This window comes from Carettochelys insculpta, chromosome 5, assembly GCF_033958435.1.
Source record: "Carettochelys insculpta isolate YL-2023 chromosome 5, ASM3395843v1, whole genome shotgun sequence".
Taxonomy (NCBI): Eukaryota; Metazoa; Chordata; order Testudines; family Carettochelyidae; genus Carettochelys; species Carettochelys insculpta.
The window spans coordinates 109,185,981-109,212,375 of NC_134141.1; the positions used below are offsets into that span (position 1 = coordinate 109,185,981).

The 26,395-nt window shown below is 44.0% G+C and overlaps 1 protein-coding gene across 4 annotated transcripts in view; it reads right to left on the reverse strand.

Moving 5' to 3' along the window:
* Positions 1–26,395, reverse strand: part of NEDD4L (NEDD4 like E3 ubiquitin protein ligase) — a 334,332-nt gene that overhangs the window by 261,163 nt on the left and 46,774 nt on the right. Inside the window, exon 1 of one of the 4 annotated variants that reach the window (XM_074995742.1) lies at positions 6,195–6,244. The exons of the other annotated variants lie outside the window; for them this stretch is intronic. The gene's annotated coding sequence lies outside the window, so the exon portion shown is untranslated. Of the gene's footprint in view, positions 1–6,194; positions 6,245–26,395 lie in introns of those variants that run through there. 4 annotated transcript variants of the gene reach the window in all.

Consider the following 26,395-nt stretch of genomic DNA (forward strand, 5'->3'; position numbering starts at 1 on the left):
TTTTTCTGCATATGTAAGGCTTGTTTCTCTGTTAAAGAAAGCTGTTAGATTGTGTAAAACCTATTTGTTCCTAACAGATCCATGCTGCTATTTATCATTTTGTTATCTAGGTGACAAATTCATTAATTATTTTTCCATATACTGAAGTTAAGCTGACTGTTCTGTTATTCAACATATTGTCCTTATTCCTCTTTTTATAGATTGGCCAATATAGTGCCAGTCCTCTGGAACCTTCCATGACACTTCAAAGGTAATCATGAATGGCTCAGATTCTCCTCAGTCAGTTCCCCGAGTATTCTAGGACACTTTTCTCCAGCTAAGTGACTTGAAGACATCTAAAGTAATTTTTGTGTCTTCTTTCCCTATTTTAGCCCCTAATCTTACCTAATTTTCATTAGCATTCACTATTTGACACATCCACCCCCTACTCCTCTTTTTGGTGGAAGCTGACACGAAAGTCTTTTAGCGCTTCTGTCTTTTTACATTTACTCAGTTAGAAGCAGCAAGGAGAATAGGAAAAGCCTACCACTTGCTTGCTTTCTCTTGCAGAATATTTTCATGTTACTCTATGTCACCAGCTAGTTTAAACTTGTTTTGTGCCTTGATCTTTCTAATTTTGTCCCTACATATTTGAGTTCTCCATCTTCAGCCTTTGCAATCTGACAGTTTGTACTTCCCATAACACTCTTGAGGGTCAGATCACTTAAGAGCTCCTGGTTAAGCCAGGGTGGTCTCTTGCCTTATTTTCTACCTTTTCTATGCAGAAGGAGAGTTTGTTCTGGTGCCCTTAATAATGCTTCTTGGGAAAACTATAAAAAAGGGCTGGGGGAGATGTGCTGCAGTCTTCATAAGTTTTATGAAGAGGAAGGAACCCTGGCCATCTTACAAATATGCATACATACTAGTAACCATACTAGTGACATACTAGTAACCACTGGTGAACAAAGCATTAATATAAAAAGACAAGCAGTCTTATAGCACCTTAAAGTCTAGCAATTTTATTTATTAGGTCATCAGCTTTCATAGGTATGACCCACTTCAACCAATTTTGTAGTAGAAATGAGTAATGAGCGAACAGCATCAATATGCTATTGTGAAAACACAATACAAATACTAAGGGGAAAGAAGAAAATAGAAACACCTTTTTATTATGCCCCTTTTAGGACTGGTACCTGTACTGGGGATAAATAGGTACATTGTGATCCTCTAGTATTTGCAAACCCAGAACAGGGGACAACAACTTCTTCTTGGACAATCTGCTAAAGCACACATCAAAACAAAACAAGCAAAAAAAACACACCCCAGCACAAAAACAAAAACAAAGCACTTCAAGGTTATTGAAACAAGCATGTACTCATGGTGCTATTGAGCTTTCAGGTACAAAAAGCCCCATGCTACTTGTTGTAAGCACCTCAGCCCTTCAGCTCAGGGACAGCAAAATGAGAGCTGTATTCATCATTGAGAAGCAAGGAGTGAATGGACTGTGATAACTTAACATGCCCAATGGCTACCAAATCAGTGGGGAAATCATTTCAGAGCCAGCAAATCCACAGTAGGGGTCATTGTCATGCAAGCACAGAACCACACAGAATTGACTCTCAGTAACATGCAACACATAGTACACGTTTGCAGCATCAGCACTTACATCCCTGTTTTGGCACCAGCCTACCCTGCCACAGAGCAGAGCTTCCCAAACTGTGCGCTATGACACACTGGCATGCTGCAGGTGGGTTTTAAGCGTTCTGTGGAAATTTTGGCATCAGTAAGAGAATTTTTATTTAGTACTTTTTTTTTTTATTAGATTCTTTAGTACATTAGTAATTTCTGCCTTTCCTGTTCTATTCGCCCCCTCTAGGGCACCTGGCATTGGCCACTGTCAGACAGAACTGGGCTAGGTGAACCATTGGTCTGACCCAGTTTGGCCATTGTCAGGAGTCCCCAGCCATATCATCCCCTTTCTCCTGACTGTTCACACCAGAGGTCTCAGGCTTTTTTTTTTTTAAAAACCATTACTTATTTCGACGTTCTAACATCTAAATATGTCGGACGGGAAATCACATTGAGACAGCCATAGCATTGCTCAACAGAGCACTCATTTACAGCCACAGCATTACAAAAGGAGCCTTCACAGGGGCCAATAAAAACTGTGCTTTGTTTACACGCATTCCTTTTTGTCCATTGGGGAGGACGGGGGGGGTCAAAAAGCTGGAGTACTTATTTCAAGGATAAAGCCCTCCTCTCCCATTATCCTGCTTAGCTGTATGACCACTTTGAGGGTTTCTTCTTTTGGAAAACGAGGAGTTTCCAAACAATAAAACCCAAGGCAGACAAGCCCTCAGATTCTCGGTGGAAAGGACGTTGTGTCTCTGCCCAGTGCAATACACCATTATTTTAATAGTATGTCTGTAGCACAGCACCAGCTCTATTATTGCTAACATAGATCTATCTTGGGGTCTCTCTTGTGCAGTTTCTTAACTATCACTCAATATTGCTGCTAACTCCTTAGAGAAATCTGGGATATTTTAAAGGTGATAATGACCTAGCATTTTCCTTTTCTGAACATGGACAAAGGAGTCATAAGAGAAAAGTGCATGTATGCACTCAAACTTAAGCCTTTGTCACTTGTACTTTTTGCCTTTTACAAAAAAGGGAAAAATTATGTAAAACTAAAAAAGTTGTGCGCTGTTAACAGTATCCTAAACTATAGCAAGGCATATAGTACACCAGCTCATAGAATATTACTGACCTCAGAGATTGAATTTCACTGATGTACACAGGAGTGTACTAATAGGATGTAAACAAGTGCCAGCAGCCTACTGGCCTTATGGGTAGGGTGACCATCCATCCCATATTAGGCAGGATGGTCCCCTATTAGGGACAACACAAAGGCATCATGAGTTATTTTTTTAAAAGGAACAAACTGTCCCATATTTAGGCCCTCGGGGTTTTTGGGGGCAGGGGGTGAGGGGCCAAGCACCTGACAGCCGCTGCTTCCCTGGGGATCTGGGGTCCGGAGCGCCAACTCCCCAGGACTTGGTGCAGCCAGGAAGAGCTGCCCCTCCCCCATATCTCCCTGCCCCATATTTGGGATAGGAAGATGTGGTCCCCTTACTTCTGAGCTCCAGTTGTTTCCAAACAAAATGCCAACACCACAGCTAGGCTGTACATGAGGATTTCCTACGCTACTGCAGACACTGTTCCTTTTCCCAAAAACCTGTTGTTCACTTGAGCAAAATGTGATAACATCCAAACAATTCACAAAGACATTGCAATAATGAAATGGAGCTCTCAGAGCAGTTACAGGCCAAGCCACTTGTAAGATGACTTGCAACAAAATAGCAGTTTACCCAAAAGTAAACTACATCAATTTTTGTAAACTCTCTCTCATTTTTTGTTCAAGACACAAGCCTTTTTTAAAAGGAAAGCCACTAGAAGGGGAATATTATAGACTCTTTAGGTGGTTTGGTTCAGTGGATGAAAATTACAAAAAACCTCCAACAATTAAGCACTATTTTAATTACATGGCTCTTTATGAAATGGAAAACAATTAGCTCATAAAAATCACTGTTAATTTGAAGTCTGTCTTCTACCACTCCACAACATTTTTAGTAAAAGTTAACAAAGCTGCAGCCTGTATTTGGGCCTTTATCTTCCTTCTCCTCAAGTTCACATTCACAGCCAATCAGGCAAACTTTCATCATTAAAAATACACTTTGGTTGCTTGCACAAAATTTCTTCTCCCATTAGATAAATTCTAGAACAGCTAAATCTCCTTGTCACCATACAGCTGCACCAACTGTACATTTATTAAACTTTGAATTACAAGGCTTTTATATTGTTCTAAGTCAAGCAGTCAAAACAAAAAAGTGCATTTTAAAACAGCGACAAATTGTACTGAATGTCAGCTCGGCAATAGACAACAGCTTCAGTAGGATTTATAAGTAAATAGAAAATACAATCCTAACACTTATCTTGCAACATGGGAGAACACAGCAAGACTTTCATAGTGGGATGAGCAAACTATGTCTGGCCCCACTTTTTGTCCCTGCAACCAGTAGGGCTCCCCTTTCCAACCTGCCTAATGCAATCCAAACCAATGAAAATTTCAGTAATGTTCAGATTCAAAAAAAGTCTTTTGGCATGTGTAAGCAGAATGTAAAAACCATTAATCGGTATATAAAGGTGAATACACAAAAACTAACCTATTTCAGCACTTTTAATGAGATGGATGAGCCTCACACCCAGCAGCCACAAGGTGTTCAACCCTCTTACGACATTTCAGGCTTACCAAAGGGGAGGGTCTACCTTCCACTTCACAAATCCCTGTTCTAGAGCACTAACCATCTACTAAATAAATCACAAGTAGTCTATGCCACATAAAGCTCATAGTAATTGAACTCTGCCCTGCCTTTGGCTCTGAAAATAAAGCCAAAGCTTGGATTTTACAAGTCACATACCTGGAAACATTCTGAAGCAATCCTGAGATTTTTACAGGCTGTATGAAATTTAACCCTAAACAAGGCATGGATACTGTCAGAAGATTTCTAGAAGTAAGTAAAAGTGAATTATTTTCATGCTGGGCTGTATTAGTCTAAAGAAATAAACTGTTTTTTATTTAATCAAGTAATAGCGTTTTTCAAACTTTAATCAGGACTACCATGCTATCACAATGTGTCTATTAGACAATAAGACTACTGACTGAAGCTACGGCGACCATACCTCCTTGTCTGAAATATGGGACAGGGAGATGGTGGTGGCTCCTCCCGGCTCCATCAATCCCTGGGGAGCCGAGGAGGTGGGAGCCCTGGGGAAGCAGCAGCTGCCAGTCCTCCCCTGGAAACCAGGGAAGCTGCAGCCCCCCAGTGCTCCCTGGGGAAGCAGCAGCTGCTGGCTCTTCTGCAGAGCTGCTGCTGGCAGGAAAGGTGCCCCAAATACAGGACAATCAATCGCTTTTTGGCACTCCAAATGTGGGACCATCCCACCTAATACAGGATGGATGGTCACCCTAACAACCTTGTATTGGCACAGGAGACCAATAAAGGAGACCCCAGGAGTCTTTATCATTAGATTTTTCTCTCTAGATTTTGCAAAGCAAACGCATAATAAATAACACTTGTTTGAATGACCAACTTTCACGTATCAGCACTGACATACAGACAAAAACAAATATAGACAAAGCTCTTACTATAAGAGCAAAAAGCAATAAAGTAGCACTTTAATAAAATAGTTCATTAGGTGAGCTTTCATGGGACAGACCCACTTCTTCAGACCATAGCCATACCGGAACAGACTCAATATTTAAGGCATAGAGAACCAAATGGTAATCAAAAGTTGAGTCTGTTCCGGTATGGCTATGGTGTGAAGAAGCAGGTCTGTCCCACGAAAGCTCACCTAATAAATTATTTTGTTAGTCTTTAACAAGTGCTACTTGACTGCTTTTTTGTTTTGAGAGTATATAGACTAGCACGGCTTTCTCTCTATTACCACTCTTACTATAAGGTGAACCTTTCCAGTCTGGAGCCCTTGGGACCTGACCCATGCCAAAACAAGAAAATGTGCCAAAGCAGAAGGTCAATATTGTCTAGCAGCATTACCACTTCCACTACTTACTAGGCTCTTAGAAGATATCTGGGGATAAATTAGAGCTAAATAACATCACAGAACCTTGAAAGCCAGAACCAGAGGCTGTAAACAAACTTGATGGGACCATGGCAAAACTTGGCCACATCCATGGTAAGTGGTCATCTGGCAAACTAAAATCATGTTATATGAGAGAGGTTCAACCTGGATGAACAAAGCTTCCAGAAGGCTTATTCAGCCACATGGCTCAGGTCTTTACTGATCTCCACCTATGAGAGACTAGGATGAGAACTAATGCATGCGGCAGATTACCCCACATCTGTTTACTCAGATTTTTATCTTCTGGAGTATCTGGTACCAGCTACTGCCAGAGGCAGGGCACTAGATGATGACAACTGTAGATCAGACCCCATCTGCCAATTCCTATGTTACATTGACTGAGCTCATCTTAAGGGGACACATTCCTAACCCCTGTGCAGATTTCAATTCAGCCCATCCTTTTGTTACTCAGTTACCACAAACATTTCTCGGATAATAAAAGCTCTCATCACCAAGCAATTCCTTCTTCCTTTAGAAATGCCAGATAATCCCATACCACACAGGAATCTCCTAACCTTTTTAATCCTCCTTTTCCGGCGCAATGCTATATCCACCAGCCAGCAGAGCCTGCAAGATCTTCCTAAAATGCCAGCCAGTGCCACTCCTTAATCAGTTAAGGGCTGCAGTTGAGCAACAAAAGCCACTCCTTCCACAGGACTGAAACCAGCCCTGGCATGGAATGAAACCTGGCACTGAATTTGTCTCCCCCTTACAGCAGTATCAGAGAGCTTCTATTACTAGACTCTGGAAGAGGTCTCAAAACTACCACCAGTATACAGCATTGTTCTCTTATTAAATAAAATTTTAAACACACAAAAGATTAGCCAGTAGAATTTTTAGTGTTCTTATTTAGCTATTGTATCTTCAATTTTCAAAACTCTGCATGCATGCACAGACACACGTATCTGAGCACCCAGCTTGCAAAGCTTGGAGAAAATGAAGGTGTTTAATATTAGACACTCAAGTTGAATGTGTTTAGCAATAAAATTCAATTTTAAGTTTTGGTTTGACCAATGATTAACAAGAGGTTAGGTCGTCTTGCAGACCTGAAAAAAAAAAAAAAAGTCTGGTTATGGAATTTCCTTCCTTGTAAAGAATAACCTCTTAATAAATTGCACAACTTTATTTTTTGCTTTAATAATTTATCTTACTATTTTAAACAGGACAGAGTTTTGAAGCCTGTACCAACCTATGTTTGAGCTTAAAGTTTACTTTTTATGAGGCTGAGAAAAAGCTATTAAATGAAAAAGCAACTAGGTTCTGCTAATGGCCAATGAATAAACCAAAACAGTTAATTTTCAGAAGTTGCCAAAAATATATCAGTACTGCTTACAAAATTACAGGAAGCAAAGTTTACACATTTGGTTTGCTGCAAGGGTTCCAAACTGCAGAACTGTTTCAATATCTACCATATCATACACGCAGCCCAACATAAACAACCTGTGTTTCTATTAAAACTTGGCCTTTTAAAACAAAAGAAACCATCAAACAAAAGACACTGAAATAGAGAGCGGACTTCTGTTTTCAGACAGAAAATTTTTGGCCTTTGATTTTTTTTTTTTTTTTTTAAATCAAGTCAAATTAATTCTTTTCCAAAACATGGTTCAATATATTAAGATAACGCGCATGGTTTTGTGGGGAGCATAGGGGAGTAGAGTTGATAGGGACAGTACAAATCAATAGAGAAGGGACCATAATGCTTTATCCTGAGTGACACCCCTATCAGGAAAAGAATTCAAATCCTAGATTCCTCCTTTTCGTAGCGTAATCTCTGAGCGACAGCTTTGTTCCTTGAGAATGAAGGAAAAATTATTTTTCCTCCCTCCAAAATCAACCTTAGGCACACTTACAGCACGTTAAAATATGAGGAAGTGAATGACTGCCGCAGTAAATTTCCACTCCCAAGGTAACCAGGTAAAAGGGCAGCAAACCTCATATTTAATCTGGAGAAAGCTCTTCAACAACCACAGCAATGCTTTTCTTCACACGGACTATTTTTTAAAATTTAAAACCTAGATAGCAATGAGCAAGTCCAATTTCCACTTGAAGAAAATACAGAACTACTACAATTCTGAAATTCTACTTATGTCAAGCTACTTTATGCAAAAAGTTCTTCCATTCATACATATAAACACACATCTTTCTCCTGTCAATGTGGCATCAACCCCCAGGCAAGAATGAAAAGCCTGATATGGGACTGATAAAAATTGAAGGGGACGGACAGGGACATGGATTAAAAACCTGAGATACATAGAACTCAAGTGTACATATCTCAGGTTAACTTGACTGCTGCCTCTGACAGGGTAAAGGGCAGCAGACTGACTCTTGATGACCTGACAGGAGCCATTTCCTGGTTCCCGGCTCCCCACCCCACAGTGGGAGCCAAGAAGCTGACCAGCACAGGTCAGTTTCCTGTCACCTGTCAGCAGGGGAGCTGGAGCCCAGCTTCCAGCTCCCTGCTGTTCAACAGAAATGGGAAGCCAGCACTGATCATTTTTCTGGCTCCCCGAGTTATGCAAAAATTCAACTTACACAGAGTTGCCAAGAATGCAACCTCCACCTAAGTGTGGGGGGGGGGGGTCTACTGTAATGCAAGTCAACATGCGTTTATGACAAATAGATCCTGTGAAATTACCTTGGTTTAAGGTGATTGCAAGTCTGGCTGACAAAAATATGTATTTGTAGAGGGGTTTAAATTTTACCCACACTACATTTTTATTAAAGAAAAAAAATGAATGCAAAATTCATAACCCACATATTAAATGTATTAAAAAACTGGCTGACAAGACTCAAAATAATATTATAAAAAGGGAATTGTCATGGAGCAGGTGTGTTTTAGGGCCTCACAGGAATCAGTTCTTGGCCTTATGATAGTTAACATGTATCAATGACCTGAAAGAAAAAAACAAAACCTCACTGATAAAAGGTTCATGGATAGCACACAGAAATTGAGGGGAATAGCAGACAATGAAGAGAACAGGTCACTGATTCAGAACGATCTGGGACACTGTGTACTGGGTGCAATCAAAGAACATGTAATTCAATATGGATAAATGTACAGGTACAGATCTAGCAACAAAGTCTATTCAATAAACTTACGAGATGAGGGAGTATTCTGGTAAGCAATTACTGAAGATAATTTGTGGGTTGTGATGAATAATCAGCTGATTATGAGCTTCTAGTGCAATGCTGTGGACTAACGAGCTAATGAAGTCCCAAGAGCATTAAAAGAGGGATCTCAAGTAGAAATATTTAAATCTCTCTATTTGACAGGTTCAACCACTGCTGGAGTACCAGACCCAGTTCTAGGGCCCACAATTCAGGAAGAAAGTTTATACATTGCAGAGAGTACAGAGTACAGCAAGAGAGGGTAAATGATTAGAAAACAAATCTGTATATCAACTGTCTAGAAGAACTCAGTCTACAGTAAACTCCAATATCCAACATCCACAGGACCAGGAGGCTGCCAAATAATCACATATTCTGGATAATAGAGAGTTCAGTACTCAGATTAGGTATGAGTTCAGAGGAACCTGCCATCTGCATCCACATGCAGCATGGAGGGACACAGGGCAGTGACGATTGGGAGCCCCCCACCCCCGTGGGGCAGGGCTGGACATAAACCCCAGCTCCCTGTACTTTTCTTCCTCACTCTGTGCTCTGTTGCAGGACGGTCATAGGCCTGGGCAGGAGGTGGCAAGTTTACAGCTGCCATCTCCCAACCCAGGGCTCTGCAAAGCCCTCCAAGATGGAGCCCCACAGCAAGGGGGAAAGGGGCAGCATCATGGGGAGAGCTGCAGCTAGCTCCAGAGTGCTTCTCACCCATCCCCCCCATTCCTCCCCCACCCAGCCTGGCTGCCAGCTTCCCTTTTAAGAGCAGGCAGCTCCAGCAGAGCCAGCACCAGAGGTCAGGTTCAGAGCAGAGGTTCCCATTATCTATTTAACTTGCCAGCTAACTAAAATGACTAATGGGGCTAGATTAAGCAAGTCTTCTCAGTTTCTTTAAGGAGCAGGCCAAGATGCGCAAGGTTTGTCAGCTACCATCCAAATGTCCCCTTGGAGAGCCACTTCCAACCAAACCAATGAGACTTCATTGCTGCCAGCTTATTACAATGTATCTTGTAGCTGCTGCCAGGGAACAGGGATAGAGAGAGCACAAGAGACTGTCTACAGCCTGAGTCCAGCCCGCAAGCTCCTCTGCTCTCCACATATCCCCCACCCCTCCCCTGACCACAGCTACTGAGCTCTGAGTTAGGCTGGTTCTTTGAGTGCGCGGGTTACTCAAACACTAGTTAAACAAGAGTTGACTGTGTTTATTTTACCAACTAAAAGAGGGGTGTGCAACCAAAATAGCAAGACACCCCCTCTCAAATTCGGTTACAAAACTCAATACTTCAACAGCCGCAACGCATGTGAATAGAGGACTGCTCTGAATCAACAGTGTCCAGGCTGTAAACTCATGTTAGGATGAAGTCTGCCTCCAATGACTCCAAAGTAACATGTTTATGCTCAGAGGATCTAGGCCCCATGTGCTCTACATGCTTTTACAGACATTTGTAGAATTAGGGCTCTAAACATAATTGTGTCTATAACCATGCTTACTACTCATGCAAGCAGTGGTAGTAAACAGTGTTTCCCAAGCAGCAGAAGATTCAGTTAGCTAAGAGAACTTCTCTTGGAGCTGGTTCAAGCCATGAAGAGCTGTTAGGTGACAGAGCTATGGCTGCATAACCATTTGGCCAGTTATTCCACCTAAGCCTTTTTGGCACCAGGGTCTGAACTGCTGCCTTCTTAAATTGAATCAAGGAGATTTCAGCGATCAATACCAGTCCATCGACTGGTCCTATAAAACAAGACAACACAGAATGCATTGCCTTATGTGCAGACATTGACGTTCTGCATGAACATCCTGCAGGTGCTCCCAGGGGAAGGGTCTCCACTCTGCACCCTCCCCAGGCAACACACAGCTTTGCAGGACCACCATGCACTGCGCCAAGAGCAGGGTGGAGACAGGATGTTGCTGCACACCCAGAGAGCCCAGGACTAAAATGGAGTGGCAGAGACACTGCTAGCCTGGCTCACACAGCTAAGGGGATGGAGATTCAGGAAGAGCCCAGCTTCAGTGGCAGGAAAAGGAACTAGAGGAGGGGAGGGAAGACACACCCAAACAGTTCCATACCTGTCTGGAGCCAGACCCTGCTCACTGCAGCCCCTGCACCATGCTCCGCTGGAGCACAGATGACAGCACCGCAATAGGGCCATCCCCCGCATGCCAGCCACCCTACCCAGTCGAGCACTGGCCAGCCCCACCCCCAGCTGACTCCTGACCTGGCCAGACGTCGGAGCAGGAGGAAGAAGAGTCAAGTGCTGGCCAGGCAGGAGATAGCTGCCATTATTTCAGCAACAGCAGAGCAGGGTCATTCCAGCATCCAGAGCCACAGAGGAGTTAGCATCACAAGCCACAAATGACTCCTTAAAGAGCCACACGTGGCTCCGGAGCCACAGGTTGCTGACCCCTGACCTAGAAGATTAAGTGGCGACTTGATTACGTTCCCTACACTTCAGGGCCCGAGTGACAGCCTGAACTGCTATGCAAACCACTGTGCTGGGGGAGAGGGAAGGAGAAGGATAGCTCAGTGGTTTGAGCACTGGCCTGCTAAACCTGGCGTTGTGAGCTCAATTCTTGAGGCAGCCATTTAGGGATTAGGGCAAATAGATGTCAGGGATGGTGCCTGGTTCTGCACTAGATGACCATCTCAGGTCCCTTCCAGTTCTGAGAGATGTGAATCTTCAATTATATTTTTTAAGGGTAGGAATGGTGTCCCTGGCCTCTGATTGTCGGAGGCTGGAGATGGATGGCAGGAGACAAATTGCTTGATCACTGTCTTCGGTCCACCCCCTCTAGGGCACCTGGCACCGTCCACTGTCAGCAGACAGGCTACTGGGCTGGATGGACCTTTGGTCTGATCAAATATGGCCATTCTTATGTTCACAGCTAATTTTAGAGCCTGTCAATCCAGGGTGCGAGGTTTACTCATAAATACTGCATAAACACCAGAACAGTGTTTGTTCTTATGCACCAACTCTGCTAGACAAACATACCATTAGTACTGATAGGGCACTGAACAGTAGCACTGGTTCTGCCTTGTGGACTAAACCAATTAATGTTATAAGCACATTAAGAGCAATGAATGACAAGAAGCTAAAGTGCTACTGTTTTCACTTTACTTCACAAGACAGCCTGTCTGAAAAATATCTAGCAAGCTGCAAAAAACAGAATGAACGGGCTATACCTTAGGAGACTCCATGAAGCACAATTCAACCCATGCAGACACAAACCAGTTTTAATACGTAAGCATGTGTGACAGTTAATTGTTGCATCACAGTAGCACCCAGAGGCAACATTAGAATTGAGATGCTCTTGTGCTAGTACTATTGCAACATATACCAACTTCCCAAGTTTAAAGGTAAGATTAGGTTCCCATTCACATACCTCCTTCACTAAGGCTTCCTACCTCCACCAAGCAAGGAACTGTTGAGCTTTGTAAAAGGATAGGCTTGAATGCCCTCCTACGGTAACAGTTTGCTGGCTGACTGATTAACACACTTCCAATGATTAAGGACACAGCCCTACAGGCATTCCCACTTTGAGTAAGTTAATACAAAGCAAAAGGAGTCACAAGTTTAAAACCCTATATGGCTCAGCGTGCACCTCAAACCTCTCGTCCCCAGGCACACCTGAGCCCATGTCTTCCGCCAGAGCCCTCGCACTCCCAGTACCCCACCACTTTGCCACAGTCATGAACCCTTCATCCTCAGTCGCATCCGAGTCTCCACACCCACACAAGAATCACTCCCCCACCCATATCCTAACTCTCTGCTCCAGCTTGGAGGCCCTTTGACAGTCCAACCTGCAAAGACCCATTCTCACCACATGAATGGCTACATGCACCAATAGGAAGCTCACACTGTTCTTGCGCTGTGCCACTCAAAAGGGAGGAAAAGGACTGACCCCAGGCATACCAGAAGTGGTTTGGAGCTAATGCTAAGGGCGGAACAGGGGTGCTGACATGGGGGTTACATGTGACCCCTGTGTGCCCTCCACATGATGTCTATGCCTCCAGGACATGTCAACAGTGAAAAAGGAATAAGGATCCTGCAGAACCTAGCAAGATTCAAGAGAGATGAGTGAAAGGAGTGGTGCGTTCTCTGAAAGTTAGATTTCTTGCAGTTTCTGGTCTTCCCATTTTTTAAAGCATGCTGATAGGCTGTGGCTACACTAGCACCCCCCTTTCGAAAGCACGGCAGATGCTAAAGAGGCACTTCATGCATATGCAGTGCCTCATTAGCATAATGGCAGCCACACATGTTGAGAAAGTGCTGCTTTCGAACCACATGCCGGCTGTGTAGACGGGGACCTTTCGAAAGGACCCACAGATTTCAAAAGCCCTTTTACGTATATGGTTTTGGGAAGAAGGGGCTTTCAAAATGCAGGGGGTCCTTTCAAAAGGTCCCCATCTAGACCAGCAGCGTGCATTCTGAAAGTGGCGCTTTTGAAATTCGCACGGCCGCCATTATGCTAACGAGGCACTGCATATGCATGGAAGCACCTCTTTAGCATCTGCTGAAGTGACTCATTCACATCCCCCTTTCGAAAGGGGGTGCTAGTGTAGCCATGGCCACAGATGTGTCCCATCATCCACATAAGGAGGTAGGGAATTCACCTGGGTCAGTCATTGAAAGACAGCTGTATTAATTGGAGTTGAACTTCTTCAACTGAGTGTTCCAGCTGGCTCACTGAGGGCCTCATCCCGGAGCACAGACAAATCAACAACAGGAAGATCTAAGAAGGGACAAAACAAAATAGGCAGAGACCAAAACCTCCTGTGGCCTTTCACTCAAATTCCCAAAATTCAATCCAAGAAGGCCTCACATTGTTTTACAATGAATAAAACCACACTGACAAGGACTCCTACTTCGTAAGAAACAAAAGCATGAAGAATAAGCCACATGACATAAAGCTATAACATACCCATTTGCAGGCTGATGTGGTAAAGAAAGCCCATGATCATGGCCAGTCAACATACAATCAAATCTGTAAGCCTGATTGCCAGTTTGTATTCTCTCTCAATAAGAGATGAAGTTACAGAAAGTAAGTTGTTCCCTACTTATAGGATGTGGGTTAAAAGCAGTACAGCCCCAACTACAGCACACCCCAACTTACACAGAGGTTGTGTTCTTGTGCAACCCTGCATAAGTCAAATTTTGCCTAACTTGGGGGAGCCAGGAAACTGACCAGCACTGCTTCACTGGTCAGTTTCCCAGCTCCCCTGAGTGGCGGGCAGGCCGGAGCCAGGCACCAGCTCCCCACCACTTAGTAATGTTAACCTGAGATTCGCGCAACTTGAGTGTGCATATCTCAGGGTTCTACTGTACTTCTGTGGAAAGCCCAATTTGTACCTGGATGCCTCTTGAGGTGGGGAGTTCTAGAATATTTTACTGCACCTCGTCATGAATATTAATGTGATCTTGCACTAAGATTCTCATGGGGACTTAACACTCTCGGGATCATACAATGGTTCCTAAAAAAGTTTTATATTCAACTAATAAGCAGCATTTCCTCTGACAATAAAACACACAAGCATGAAGGACAGGGAGCTCATTCTGTTGTGTCATCAGTAAAGAACGTGAAGCAAAGATTCAGACATCTCCAAGTTGCAAGAGCTATTTAACTGGGGACAGAAAAAACAATTAAAAAAGTCCTAAGAGAAGTGTCTTTACAAGCAGCTACTTGTGAAACTGGCTAAAAGTATCTTTTGAATTTAAGCTGTAGCTTCTCTCTGTTTTAAATAAAAAAGCTATTTGTTTTTCTTCTAAATACCATTAAGAGCCCAGGCCAACAGAATTTGAGTTGAGTTTTCTCCCTAGCAGAGGTATAAAACCAAAGAATTTACATGTTGAGAAAGTTTGCAAAATTTAGACTTGGATTAGTTGCGTTAAGAGTATTCAACACTCATGGAGGGTACCCTCACTGCAGGCTTGAGCAAAGATGAAAGGAAAGGAAATTTTGCATACCTGTGTGTCATTTAGCAAAGGGAGAAATGGGGCAATTATGTCAGTAGGAAAGTAGCTCCTGTCCATGAAACATGCATGGGAACAGTGCTTAAGTCAACGTAACTTGCATCTCTCTGGAGGTCTTTTTCACATCCAGGATGGATGTAAGTTACATCAACTTAAGCAGTGAATGAGTACCCTAGTGTATTTTAACCAGTAGGATAGGATCCCACCACATATATGCAGACACTGTACCTATGTTTAAAACCATATCTGAACAACATACAGACTAACCATCACACTGGGAACCACTGTAGGCAGAGAAAGAATGTGGTCAGATTTGTACATCATGGTTTTCAAAGGAGAAGGGAGGCACTCTGAGGGCTTTGCGTACGGTTGCAACAAAACTTTCCCTGGTCTCTTGAACTACTGTAAGTCAAAATGAATTTCATTAGCAGCCCTCTGTGTTACATGCATTAACTTATTTAATACAATGTTACAATTATGCCTCAGAACCAGCATTTGATTTGGACCATCCACACATTAAAGATGACAGATTCTGCACAACTGTTCAATTTTCATTTTAACATGGTTAACGGAAACAAGCACCTTCAGGAGCTACTTATTTAACAGTAGCATATTGTATTCACATCACATGTGAACTGGCTGACAGTTTTCTGGAAGGCAACAGACTTGCTTACAGGCTAAATGCACACAAGCGATGAATTTTTAAACCAGTCTGCAACGCAGCAGTCCTCTATTTCAAGGAAGCCAACAGGGACACAGAGATGAGCCAGCCTCCTGTAGGGCCTTCACCTACAGGTCTCGCAGAACTTTAAGACAACTGTCAGAGGGGAAAACTGAGGCTTGTGGCACAGAGGTTAAATGACTTGCCCCTACAAAACAGCAGAGCCAAGAACAGAATTCTCCAGGGTCCCAGTATAATGCTGTGTCCACTTTATTGCATACTGAAACAGTTAACTTAGCTACCCTTCTTTATATAGGGGTTTCCTTATAAGAATCTGCTTACAAAATATTGGCACTGTAAATTTTAAAAAGAAGCCAATGTCCCATATGAGCAATGACTGGTTTTTACAACTTTACCCATGCAGCTGTGATGAACTGGGGGGAAACCTATCTTTACTACTTCTGAGTTGTGGCTTGTTTTATGACATTGTATCATGAAAACCTTCTGGTAAGACATCGTTGATAGACATACAATCTGAATGCATAACCCTTTTAGGCTAGAAACACTGCACAAAAAACTGGACATTAATACTACACTCATCCCTCATTATATGAGTACTCTACTAACAAGCACTCACTTAAACGAGGGACACGTTTACTTACCCTTATTCACTTCTACAAGTGAATTTCCCCCACTCATACAAGCCTTACCCCCTACCCCGCGGCTCCAGCCTGCCTTAGTCTGACCCTCTGCCAGCCCCACGGCCCCAACCTGCAGCAGCCTGACCACTTCCCCACACTGGCCCCACCGCAGCTTAACCCTGCTGCCAGCCCCATGGCCCCAAACCTGCAGCAGCCTGACCCCATATCTCAGCTGACCCCGCAGCAGCCTGACCACCCCTCCCCCACCCTGCTGGCCCTGTAGCGGCTTGACACCTGCTGCCAGCCCCAACCTGCAGCAGCCTTAACCTCCCTGCCAGCCCCCCAGCAGCCTGACACACACCCCCACGCCCTCATGGCAGCCTGACCAACCCTGTGGGAGCCCAACCCCCATGCCAGCTCCATAGCCACAACCCACAGTAGCCTTAACCTCCCTGCCAGGCCCACAGCAGCCTGACCCCGCCCCCCCCCACACCTGCAGACCAGCTCTGTGACAGCCTGACCACTGTGCTGGCCCCAGGGCCCCAACCCACAGCAGCCTTAACCCCCCCGCCCCCCAAACCGGCCCTGCAGACTAGCCCCACAGCAGCCTGACCCCTGCCTCCCCTCCCTGCCAGCCTGGTAGACCCAACTGGCCAGCCACAGCCTGACTACTGGCCCCCCCCAGCCAGACCACACACCCAACTTTCAGCAGCCTGAACCCCCCGACCCACCCCATGGACCCAACCGGCCACCAGGTTTTAACCCTCCCTTCCACTCATGGCCCTAAACTGCCCCCAGCCTTTAACCTTTTCCAACCCCCAAACCCAAGGTTCACTTACCTTTCAAAAGCAGCACCACCTTCTGCCTCTCCTTCACTGAGCTCTAGGAACCAGAGACTCTTACATGTATTTTAATGAGCATTCAGTGTCTCTCTTACAAGTTTTCACCTACAAGCACAAAGTTGGGATCCAATTGTGCTCACAGAGTGAGGTGAGAGTATATTTTGAATGGCTATTACAGATTCTAAGTGGGTTTGCTCAGCAAGGAAAAGGTGTTTTAATCGCCTAACTACAGGGAGAAAGGAAGTAGAGATAATGAGGATTTATCAAAAAGAACAGAATAATGAAAGTCAGTTGTAAGGGGCAGGTGAAGACTAAAGAATAGGAAATTTGCAGGAAGGAGGACTGTGACTAGTTGAACACAAGGGATGCAAGCTGACCAAAGGGATGAACAGTCCAGGTTGCAACACAGAAGGCACACACTGGAGCAAAAAGACTCTGGTTAACCCAAATCAATCTAAACCCATCCCACAGAATACTATGGAGTTGTAAGGAAACCAAGGCAGGGAAATGCATATAGGATTTACGCATATGTATGAGGTGTACTCTCTTGCACTTCTTTATGAGCAAGTAAAAAAGCAATAATGCATTTGACCTGTGACCTGCAGTGTTGCTGTAGCTGTGTTTGTCCAAGAACATTAGACATTCAAGGTGAGTGAAGCAAAAATTTCATTGGACTGATTTCTATTGGTATGACAAGCTTGAGTGACAACTATTCTTCAGGTCTTTAAACTTGTGAAGCATGTTAAAAGAGAAAGATGCTTTGCACAAGTCTTTGCAGAGAGTTAGGACATCTGTATGTCAGCTGTTATTTACAAAAAAAACTTTGCTATTTCAAAACAACTGCTACACAGCGCAACTGCTATGTCAAAATAAACTCAAAACAGTTGACTTACTTCAAAATTGGTGAACCTCATTTCAGGAGCAATAGCACCTATTGCAAAATAGCTATTTCAAAACAGGTGCTGTTAAGACAGGGAATAGCATCTTTGCTCTAATCCCCTGCCTATGTGACCTCCCCTTACAACTCTTCCAGACTTCTAGCTCTGTTCACTAGATTGTCTTCTGACCAAAAATCTGGTGGTTCCACTCTGATTCTGCTTTAACCACTACATCAGACTCTTGGTTTGATCAGTAAGTTGGATCACCTACAATTCAGGTCACAACAATCTCTGTGCCCATCAAGGCAGGCCCAGAGTCTTTGGAAACTGGACTTTTATTTTACAAAGAAGAAAAAACCAAGAGGAAAATCATCTGAACAAACAACTAACGTTCTTCTGACAGGACAGTTAGCAACCATTACAAGTACAAAAAAATTATGACAAACCAAAACAAAACAAATTAGGTACAGGAAAAAACATTTTAAATTTTGTGTTTTTATAAACAGAAAACTACTGGAAAACAAAAATAAATAAGTGGACTTTTTTTTAAATGGGAAGAGTGGTTTTGCATCTTTTGATCACAAATCTGCTTAATATTAGACACAATGCTGGAGAGTTGGATCATAATGTCAGGTGCAGCGTCACATGATTTCTCAAACGTGACACATGCCAAAACAATTTGAACTGACTGTTTTGCCACAAGTTGCAGAACTGTGCTATTATGACTATACCTACAATCTAAATACTTTACTATTTTTGATATACAACTTCACATTTAATATATTTTAGAAGGAAAAATATCACTCACATGAAGTTTTTTTTTTCCACAGAACACCTGTTCACATTGTGTGGAACACCAGTGGTCCACAAAACAATTTCGGAAACATCGGTCTAGTGAGCACAGGAGACTTGACTGGGTGATCAGCCAGTTCTATGATTCTATAGATGGAAATTTACTACATTTTAAAATCATTTTACCAAGGCTATCTTGTAAGAGTGCTGATATACCACCATTACTTCAGAAAAATGTTATTTTTTTCTTCAATTAAGAGTGAGGGAAGTTGTTTATGTATACACTGATGCAATGCTTCAAAGGCCTCTGCACATTTGATTGCCATGATAAATGTCATTTTCACCCTTATTAACATGAGTAATATTTTGTTTCTTCTGATATTATGGTAGGTCTCAAAAATCAGAAAAACCATCTTATTAAACCTAATGAGGCAACAACAAGACTAGCAAAATTAATGATACGGGCTCTTAATCTTCTATCCTAGTTTAGAACATTTCTAATCCGTGTCAAAAAAGCATCACTCAAATGCTTGCAAGAACATATCGGTGTCACTTCATTAGCTATTTCACTCTGATGAAGTTTGCCGTGTTTGTGTGTGTTTTGCGTTTCCCTGCGTTACTCTTCCATATTCTAATTGCTCATGAAAAGAATGCTGCAAATTTTCAGTCAATGGATAACGATATATGGATTTAAAGGGGAAAAAACAAACTCAATCTCCAGATGGTCAGCAAAATATACCGAGCCACATCAAGTTTTCATTTCAAATAAAAGCTGAAGTTCACTGCAGCTACTTTATACCCAATCTTGTACATCAATATGTAGCATAAACATCAATATGCAGTTTATCTTAGCCACTCTTGCACAAAAATCATTAGTGGCTGCTGTTTTCCTCCTCTTCCTGTTACCATTTGGTTTAGGGACATACAGGTTTGTAGTTTCCTGAATCACCTCTGTGGTGTAATAGTGAAAGAATGAAAGGTCCTCTTTGAAAATGCTCCTTAAATTAGAAAGCAGATTGTCTCAGAGATTAAAGAAAAATCACATTATTCTTATTGTGAAGAAGCACTCACCTCAAGCTAAGTTTGAAACTCAATTTGTCTTGTCCCTACCAGTTCCCTGCAGGCTCCTGGCTGACCCAGGTTGGTCTTCAGTGTCTTGGCCTTCTAGCCAAATGCAAGTGAACCCCTTCTCAGAGATGAGTCCAACAACAATCTATTTTCTGCCAAGTTAAGTTTGTCTAATCCCTGGATCTTGGCCCTTTATTCAGGTTGCCATATGAGCTCTGCCCCACTTCTTGGTGTTTATGCCACTTTACTTGTGGCTAGCAGGAAAACATAGTCCTACCCACTATTGTGGGTTCCAACTCAAGGACCACATACAGCTTGTCCCAGTCCATCACAGCTGCTTCCTTGGGCCTCTTCCTAAAGGTTCCATTGAGCTTCCAGCCCTCCTTCAGAAGTAACATCCTCCTACCTCCAAACCAGAAGGCTACGCTCTTCCTCACTCCTCTGATCCCAGCCAAGAACTGACTGGCTGTGGCCCTGCACCTCTTTTTATTTGAGCCTAGTCATCACTGATTGGCAGGAAACGAACAGCCACTTTGCTGCTTCCCTGGGCAGGGTGAAGGACTCCCAGGACTCCTCTAGAGAGCCTCCAAAAGGAAAAAGTACACCTGGTTACAGTCAGTCACCACTTCCTGTTTGGAAGGAATTAGCAGAATATAATTTCAAATCTAATTTTTTGTCAAGTGTTAGAGCAGTCCTACCAAAACTATCACCCTCAGACAGTATATGCCCAGATACCAAGACCTGTAACTCCTGTGTGTATGTATGTTTACTGTATATTAGCCAAAAGGTATGTTTTGTTTAAGTTTTTTTCCTTGTTGCTGAATTTTTGTTTTGTTTTGTTTGGAAATGTTTTGCAGAGGGAGAAAGGAAGGGAAGAGAAAGTTCTGGCCTCAGTATTTTCTATAGCAAAATTTTATATATGTAGATCTAGATCAAACCATTACCAGAAGGAACTTGGGCAGAAATGACATGCCGTCTAGTGAACAGTAACCTCTTCTGAATGAAGTTAAGCTTGCCTTGTGGGAAGGGGATGACTAATTTCCCTTACCACCTTGTTTGGCAAGAGGCCCAAACAATTAATTTTCCACATAATTGGCTGGATTGAACACACTTTTGTAACAGATGCACCAGAGACCCCAACAACACAGGCTGTGGTTCTGGACTATTGTGAAATTCTTGGATTAATGAACACAATTACAGCTTGAAGAATCCATTAGCTTTACAAAAACATGCTGTCATTTAGATTTATAAATTGTTGATAGTGTCAGCTATCATGGGATGACTAAGGGACACTATCCATTCAAAAATTCAGTTGAACTGAAATGAACAGATTTCAGAGCATTTGCTTATTAAAGCATGTCAGATGAACTCGTTAGATTGATTTCAAAAACCAACAGAAAGGTTAAAGCAGAATTAAGCTTGTTCACTGACATCTCGCACTGTTCCAGTACAACATGTGCACTTACAATTAAATGTCTACTTTCTGGTTTTCAGTTTAAAGTACTGACGCAGTCCAAAGGGTAAGCTTGCCTATTTCAGGCACTGGCTTGCCTTCATTTTCAAATTCGACACTTTAACATATGGTATGAACAGAGGCATCAATTACCTCAGTTATTACAATGACTGCTTCCCTTCCTTTGACACTCGTAATTATCCCCCACCCCTTATCCTCCTGTGTCAGTTTTTAATTGCAGGCGTTTTTGGTTTGGGGGGTTTTTTGTGGGGGAGGTGGGTGTCCTCTGTAATTATAAATATGTCAGTTTATTGGAACGGAGATTGATCTGATGAAGTGGATCTGTCCCATGAAAGCTCATCACAGAATAAGTCATTTTGTTAGTCTTTAAAGTGCTACATTTCTGCTGCTTTGTTTTGTTGGAGTATAGACGAACATGGCTACCTCTCTGTTACTCTTCATTATACTTAGTTGCTCTCTTTATATTCAGCCCCTAAGATATCTACAGGCTTGTAGCCTGTAAGAGACTGGCTGAAGGCTAAGTTAGGAGTGTGAGTAAGTTGACTATAACCCTCGGCCTCCTATCAATGACTTAACAGTTACCTTTAGATTGTGGAAACAGAGCTTGTTCCATGGTAGGAGTTGCCATGTTCCAGGAAGTGCTACTGCAAGGAACACGGGATTAATAACCACAAAATCCACTTAAGCAAGAGACAGCGGATACGATGAAGAACTGACATGGCAGTTACAAGTATCAGTGTAACAGAACAAGTACATGTCATTATTATGAGGGTGAAAGTCTACATAATGGGATGGAAGACTGACTGAGGGTAGGCGATACTCAAGCCCTGTAATAGGGTAGTCACCATGTTATGCGGGACTTGATCTTTCCTGGCTTTCTTCCATTGCAGTCTGCTTAGCTACTATGGACTCTTCAACTCATTGAAGAGCTTGCACCATCAAACACTGTGGCATGACACAGAGGGCTGGTTCCTTTGTCTCTTACCACCAGTTACTGAAAGGATGTCAGCACCCACTTCTAACAGCCTACCCATAATGCCATACCACAGATAACAAGACTGAGATAATACTGTATTGAGATTATGTTGTTCAGGCCTTTCTGAGCATTAGCCATTATTTTAAAAAACTAAGGCTTCACTTTGGCATAAGTATGACTGTCCTGGTTGTCCCCCCTGCAACTCCCCACAAAAATATTCAACTCTTAAGCATTAGTTCTGGATCAGAGAAGAACCTTAAAACACCATCAGATCAACTGGCCATTCTATGCATATTATTCCAGGGACACCCCTCCCACCACAGAGCTGGCCAAGGCCTCTCGGGATAGGTCATGTTGTCCCAGAAGCTAATCTGTCACTGGTTTTGTAGCATACATGTCAGTGATCTCTAGTTTCACCTGAGGAAGTGGGTTTTACCTCACTAGCTCATGACTGAATAAATCTGTTAGTCTCTAAGGCGCCACAAGACTGATCGTTATGGTAGGGCTTAGTGAGAGGGTAAATGAAGGCACTGTCTCAGAAGGAATGCTTCGGACAAGTGTAAAGAGATGTGTACATGCAGGCTTTGAACAGGGCATAAGAAGTTGCTGGTCTGCCCCTATCAAACCAAATCTAAAATTTGCCTTAACAAGCAGGAAGTGTTGGAGTTTGTCCTACAATACTCACATTCTCTGATCCCAAAGTGTTCAGTGGCAGATGTAAGGTGCAATGGTAGGATGCACGTTACAGCATTTCTCAAGGAGTGCAGAGTTAAGAATACACAGTGGGCAAGGTGTGGTGATTTAAATATGGATTTCCCCCTCCCCGACCCTACAGGTTTTCATATAGGTGCATAGGACATTCTGGACAGGCAGACAGAAGTGACTTAAATAGGTGCCCCCGCCAAGACTTCAGTTATTCTCTTTAGCTTTTTTCCTCCCAAAAAGTCTACGGTCCCCAACCCTCAACTGTAATCCATAAATTTAATTTTAGATACTATGTCGTCTTTGGGTTTGTGCCAGTTTACAAATATCCAGTAGTGAACTACATCTATTCCTTGATTTACCAACATAATTCATTTAATGAAAGCTGTTCATAAGTTGAAAATTCGTAAACTGAAAATAGAGCTCCAGCAGAGCATAGGCTGTACTGTGAATGCTTGGATAAAGGTTGGTTCTTTGTTGTAGGGAAAACAGTATTTCTAAATTGAAAAATAGGTACAAATTTACAAGGTTCATTGAAGCGAAAATTTGTAAGTTGGAAGTGCGTAAATGAAGGGAGAGGTGTATCTAAAACAGATGTTTAAAGGAGACCAGAGATTGAGAGACAGACAAACATTCAAAGACAGAGCACGTGGTTAGGTGTTTCGGAGGAAGAGCAAGAGAAAGAAGTTACTCACCGTAGTAACAATGGTTCGAGATGTGTCCCCGTGGGTGCTCCACAATAGGTGTCGGGCTCGCCCGGCGCCGCAGATTGGAAACTTTCCAGCAGTTTCTCCTGGATCACGCATGCGCCGGTGCGCGCTGCTCCCTTGCGCGTCCCTGGCCACATGCGCGATCCGGTCCCCACCCGTTCCTTGACCAACCGCCTCGGATGCTCCTGAAAAACACTAAAACAGAGATCCGAAGCGGGGAGGATGGGCGGGTGGTGGAGCACCCACGGGGATACATCTCAAAGAACCATCATTACTACGGTGAGTAACTTCTCTTCCTTCATCGAGTGTCCCCGTGGGTGCTCCGCAATAGGTGACTACCCAGCAGTAACCCAAGTAAGGAGGTGGGTAATCTGTTTCTGTGCAGCTTGCCCCCGAAAGGACCACTGTCGAGAGGCGGGTATCCTCTTGGAATACCCAATGTAGGGCATAATGCTTGGCGAAAGTGTCATAGGATGACCAGGTCGCCGCTCTACAGATGTCTTTTAATGCGATGCCCTTGAAAAAGGCTGTTGATGCTGCCACCGCCCTGGTGGAGTGAGCCCTAGGCAGGGCCAGCAAAAGAGTCTTTCAAAGTTTGTAGCACATTTTTATACAGGACACAATGTGCTTCGAGATTCTCTGTGAAGAGAGACCCTCTCCTTTTGACCTGGGAGCGAGAGAGACTAGAAATCTGGCCGTTTTCCGGAGGGACTTAGTTCTGTCTATGTAGAAGGCCAACGCCCTCCTCACGTCCAGGAGATGTAGGCGTCCCTCCTTGCTAGAGCTGTGAGGCTTCAGGTAAAACGAGAGTAAAACTACGGGTTCGTTAAGGTGGAACTCTGAAGAAACTTTCGGAACAAAGGCTGGGTGCAGCCATAAAGTTACCGCCTCCTCTGAGAATACTGTGCAGGGCGGCGTTGCCATAACTGCTGTGAGCTCACTCACCCTGCAAGCTGACGTAATTGCAAGGAGGAAGGTTATTTTTATCGTAAGGAGACGTAGGGTAACTGTGGCTAAGGGTTCAAATGGTGGGCCCGTTAGCACGCTGCGCACCAGGTCCAAGTTCCACGATGGTGGAAGCGGTTTCCGAGGGGGGTACAGGTTTACCAGCCCCTTCAGGAAAGTGGTAACAATAGGATGGGCAAATACCGTGGGCCCCTCCTCTTCGTGCCGAAAAGCAGATATAGCGGCGAGGTGGACCTTTAGTGAGGATAGGGAAAGCCTGCCCCTCTTGAGGTCCAGTAAGTATTCTAGTATTACAGGTATAGGACCGTCAAGGGGAGCTAGCTGCTTGGCAGAACACCATGCAGTGAATCGAGTCCATTTCTGCTTGTAGGTCTTCCTGGTGGAGGTCCTTCAGCTACTCTCCAGGACTTGTTGTACTCCCTCCGTACATGTGCTTTCTAGGGAACTGAGCCATGGATTAGCCATGCTTGTAGGCACAGGCCTTGAGGGTGTGGGTGCACTATGGACCCCTGGGCCTGCGTGAGTAGGTCCGGCGCCACCGGAAGGGGGAGCGGTGGGCGGTCCGACATGTGCAGAAGCAAGGGGAACCATTGCTGTCGATCCCACGTTGGGACTAGTAGAATCATGCGGGCTCTTCCCCTTCTGGCTTTCTGCAAGACCTTGTGGATGAGCACTGTGGGGGGAAAAGTGTAAAGTAGGGGGCCCTTCCATGAAATCGCGAATGCGTCCCCCAAGGACCCCCACCCCAAACCTGCCCTGGAGCAGTACTGGGGGCACTTCTTGTTGTGCTGAGTGGCAAACAGATCTATCTGAGGAAACCCTCAAGTGTGAAAGATTGGCCGTAGCAGATCGGAGCGGATCTGCCATTCGTGCGTGAGTGCAAAGCGCCTGCTCAGCTGGTCTGCTTTCACGTTGGGAGCGCCTGGCAAATACGAGGCTTTCAACATTATATTGTTGGCGATGCACCAGTTCCACAGCTGGACTGCTTCCGCATATAGGGCACGGGATCGAGCTCCTCTATCAATTTATATAAAACATGGTGGAGGTATTGTCTGTATTGATCCCGACTACTTTGTCTTGTATGTGGTCTTGAAAGTGTTTCCAGGCATTGAACACTGCTCTGAGCTACAGTATATTTATGTGCAGTGACTGTTCCGTAGGGTACCATAGTCCTTGCGTCACCTTGTCGCCGCTGTGTGCTCCCAATCCTATGTGGGAAGCGTCGATAGTAAGAAAAATAGAGATTTGTGGTTGGTGGAAGGGTACCCGTTAGCATGTTCTTGGGGTTTACCCACCACTGCAGGGATCTGCGCACCTCTGTCGTGGGCGACACCACCCTGCGGACTGTGTGGGATGCCGGCTTGTAGACGCTCGCCAGCCAATGTTGCAGGCTGCGCATATGCATTCTGGTGTTCTGCACCACAAACGTTGCCACCGCCATGTGGCCTAGCAGCTGCAAGCATGTTAAGACCAGCACTGTGGGGCTGTATGTAATGACTTGCACCAGCGAACTGATGGCGCGAAAGCGGGCGTCAGGTAGACAGACCCTTGCTGTAATAGAGTTTATAGGGGCACGTATAAACTCTGTGTCTTGTGTGGGGTCGGTCTTTGACTTCGCGAGGTTGATGACCAGGCCCAGCGAAGAAAACGTGTCTGCTGTTACGCGTATCATGCGTAGTACCTCTGCCTTCGAGGCCCCTTTCAATTGGCAGTCGTCCAGGTATGGGAATATAAATACCCCTGTCTGTACAGGTAGGCTGACACCACTGCCAGGCTTTTGGTAAAGACTCTGGGGGCCAAGGAGAGGCCGAACGGAAGAACCTTGTACTGGAAATACTCCTTGCCAACCATAAAACGGAGAAGCACCTGTGTGCCGGGTGGATCGTTATATGAAAATACGCATCTTGTAAGTCGAGGGCTGCAAA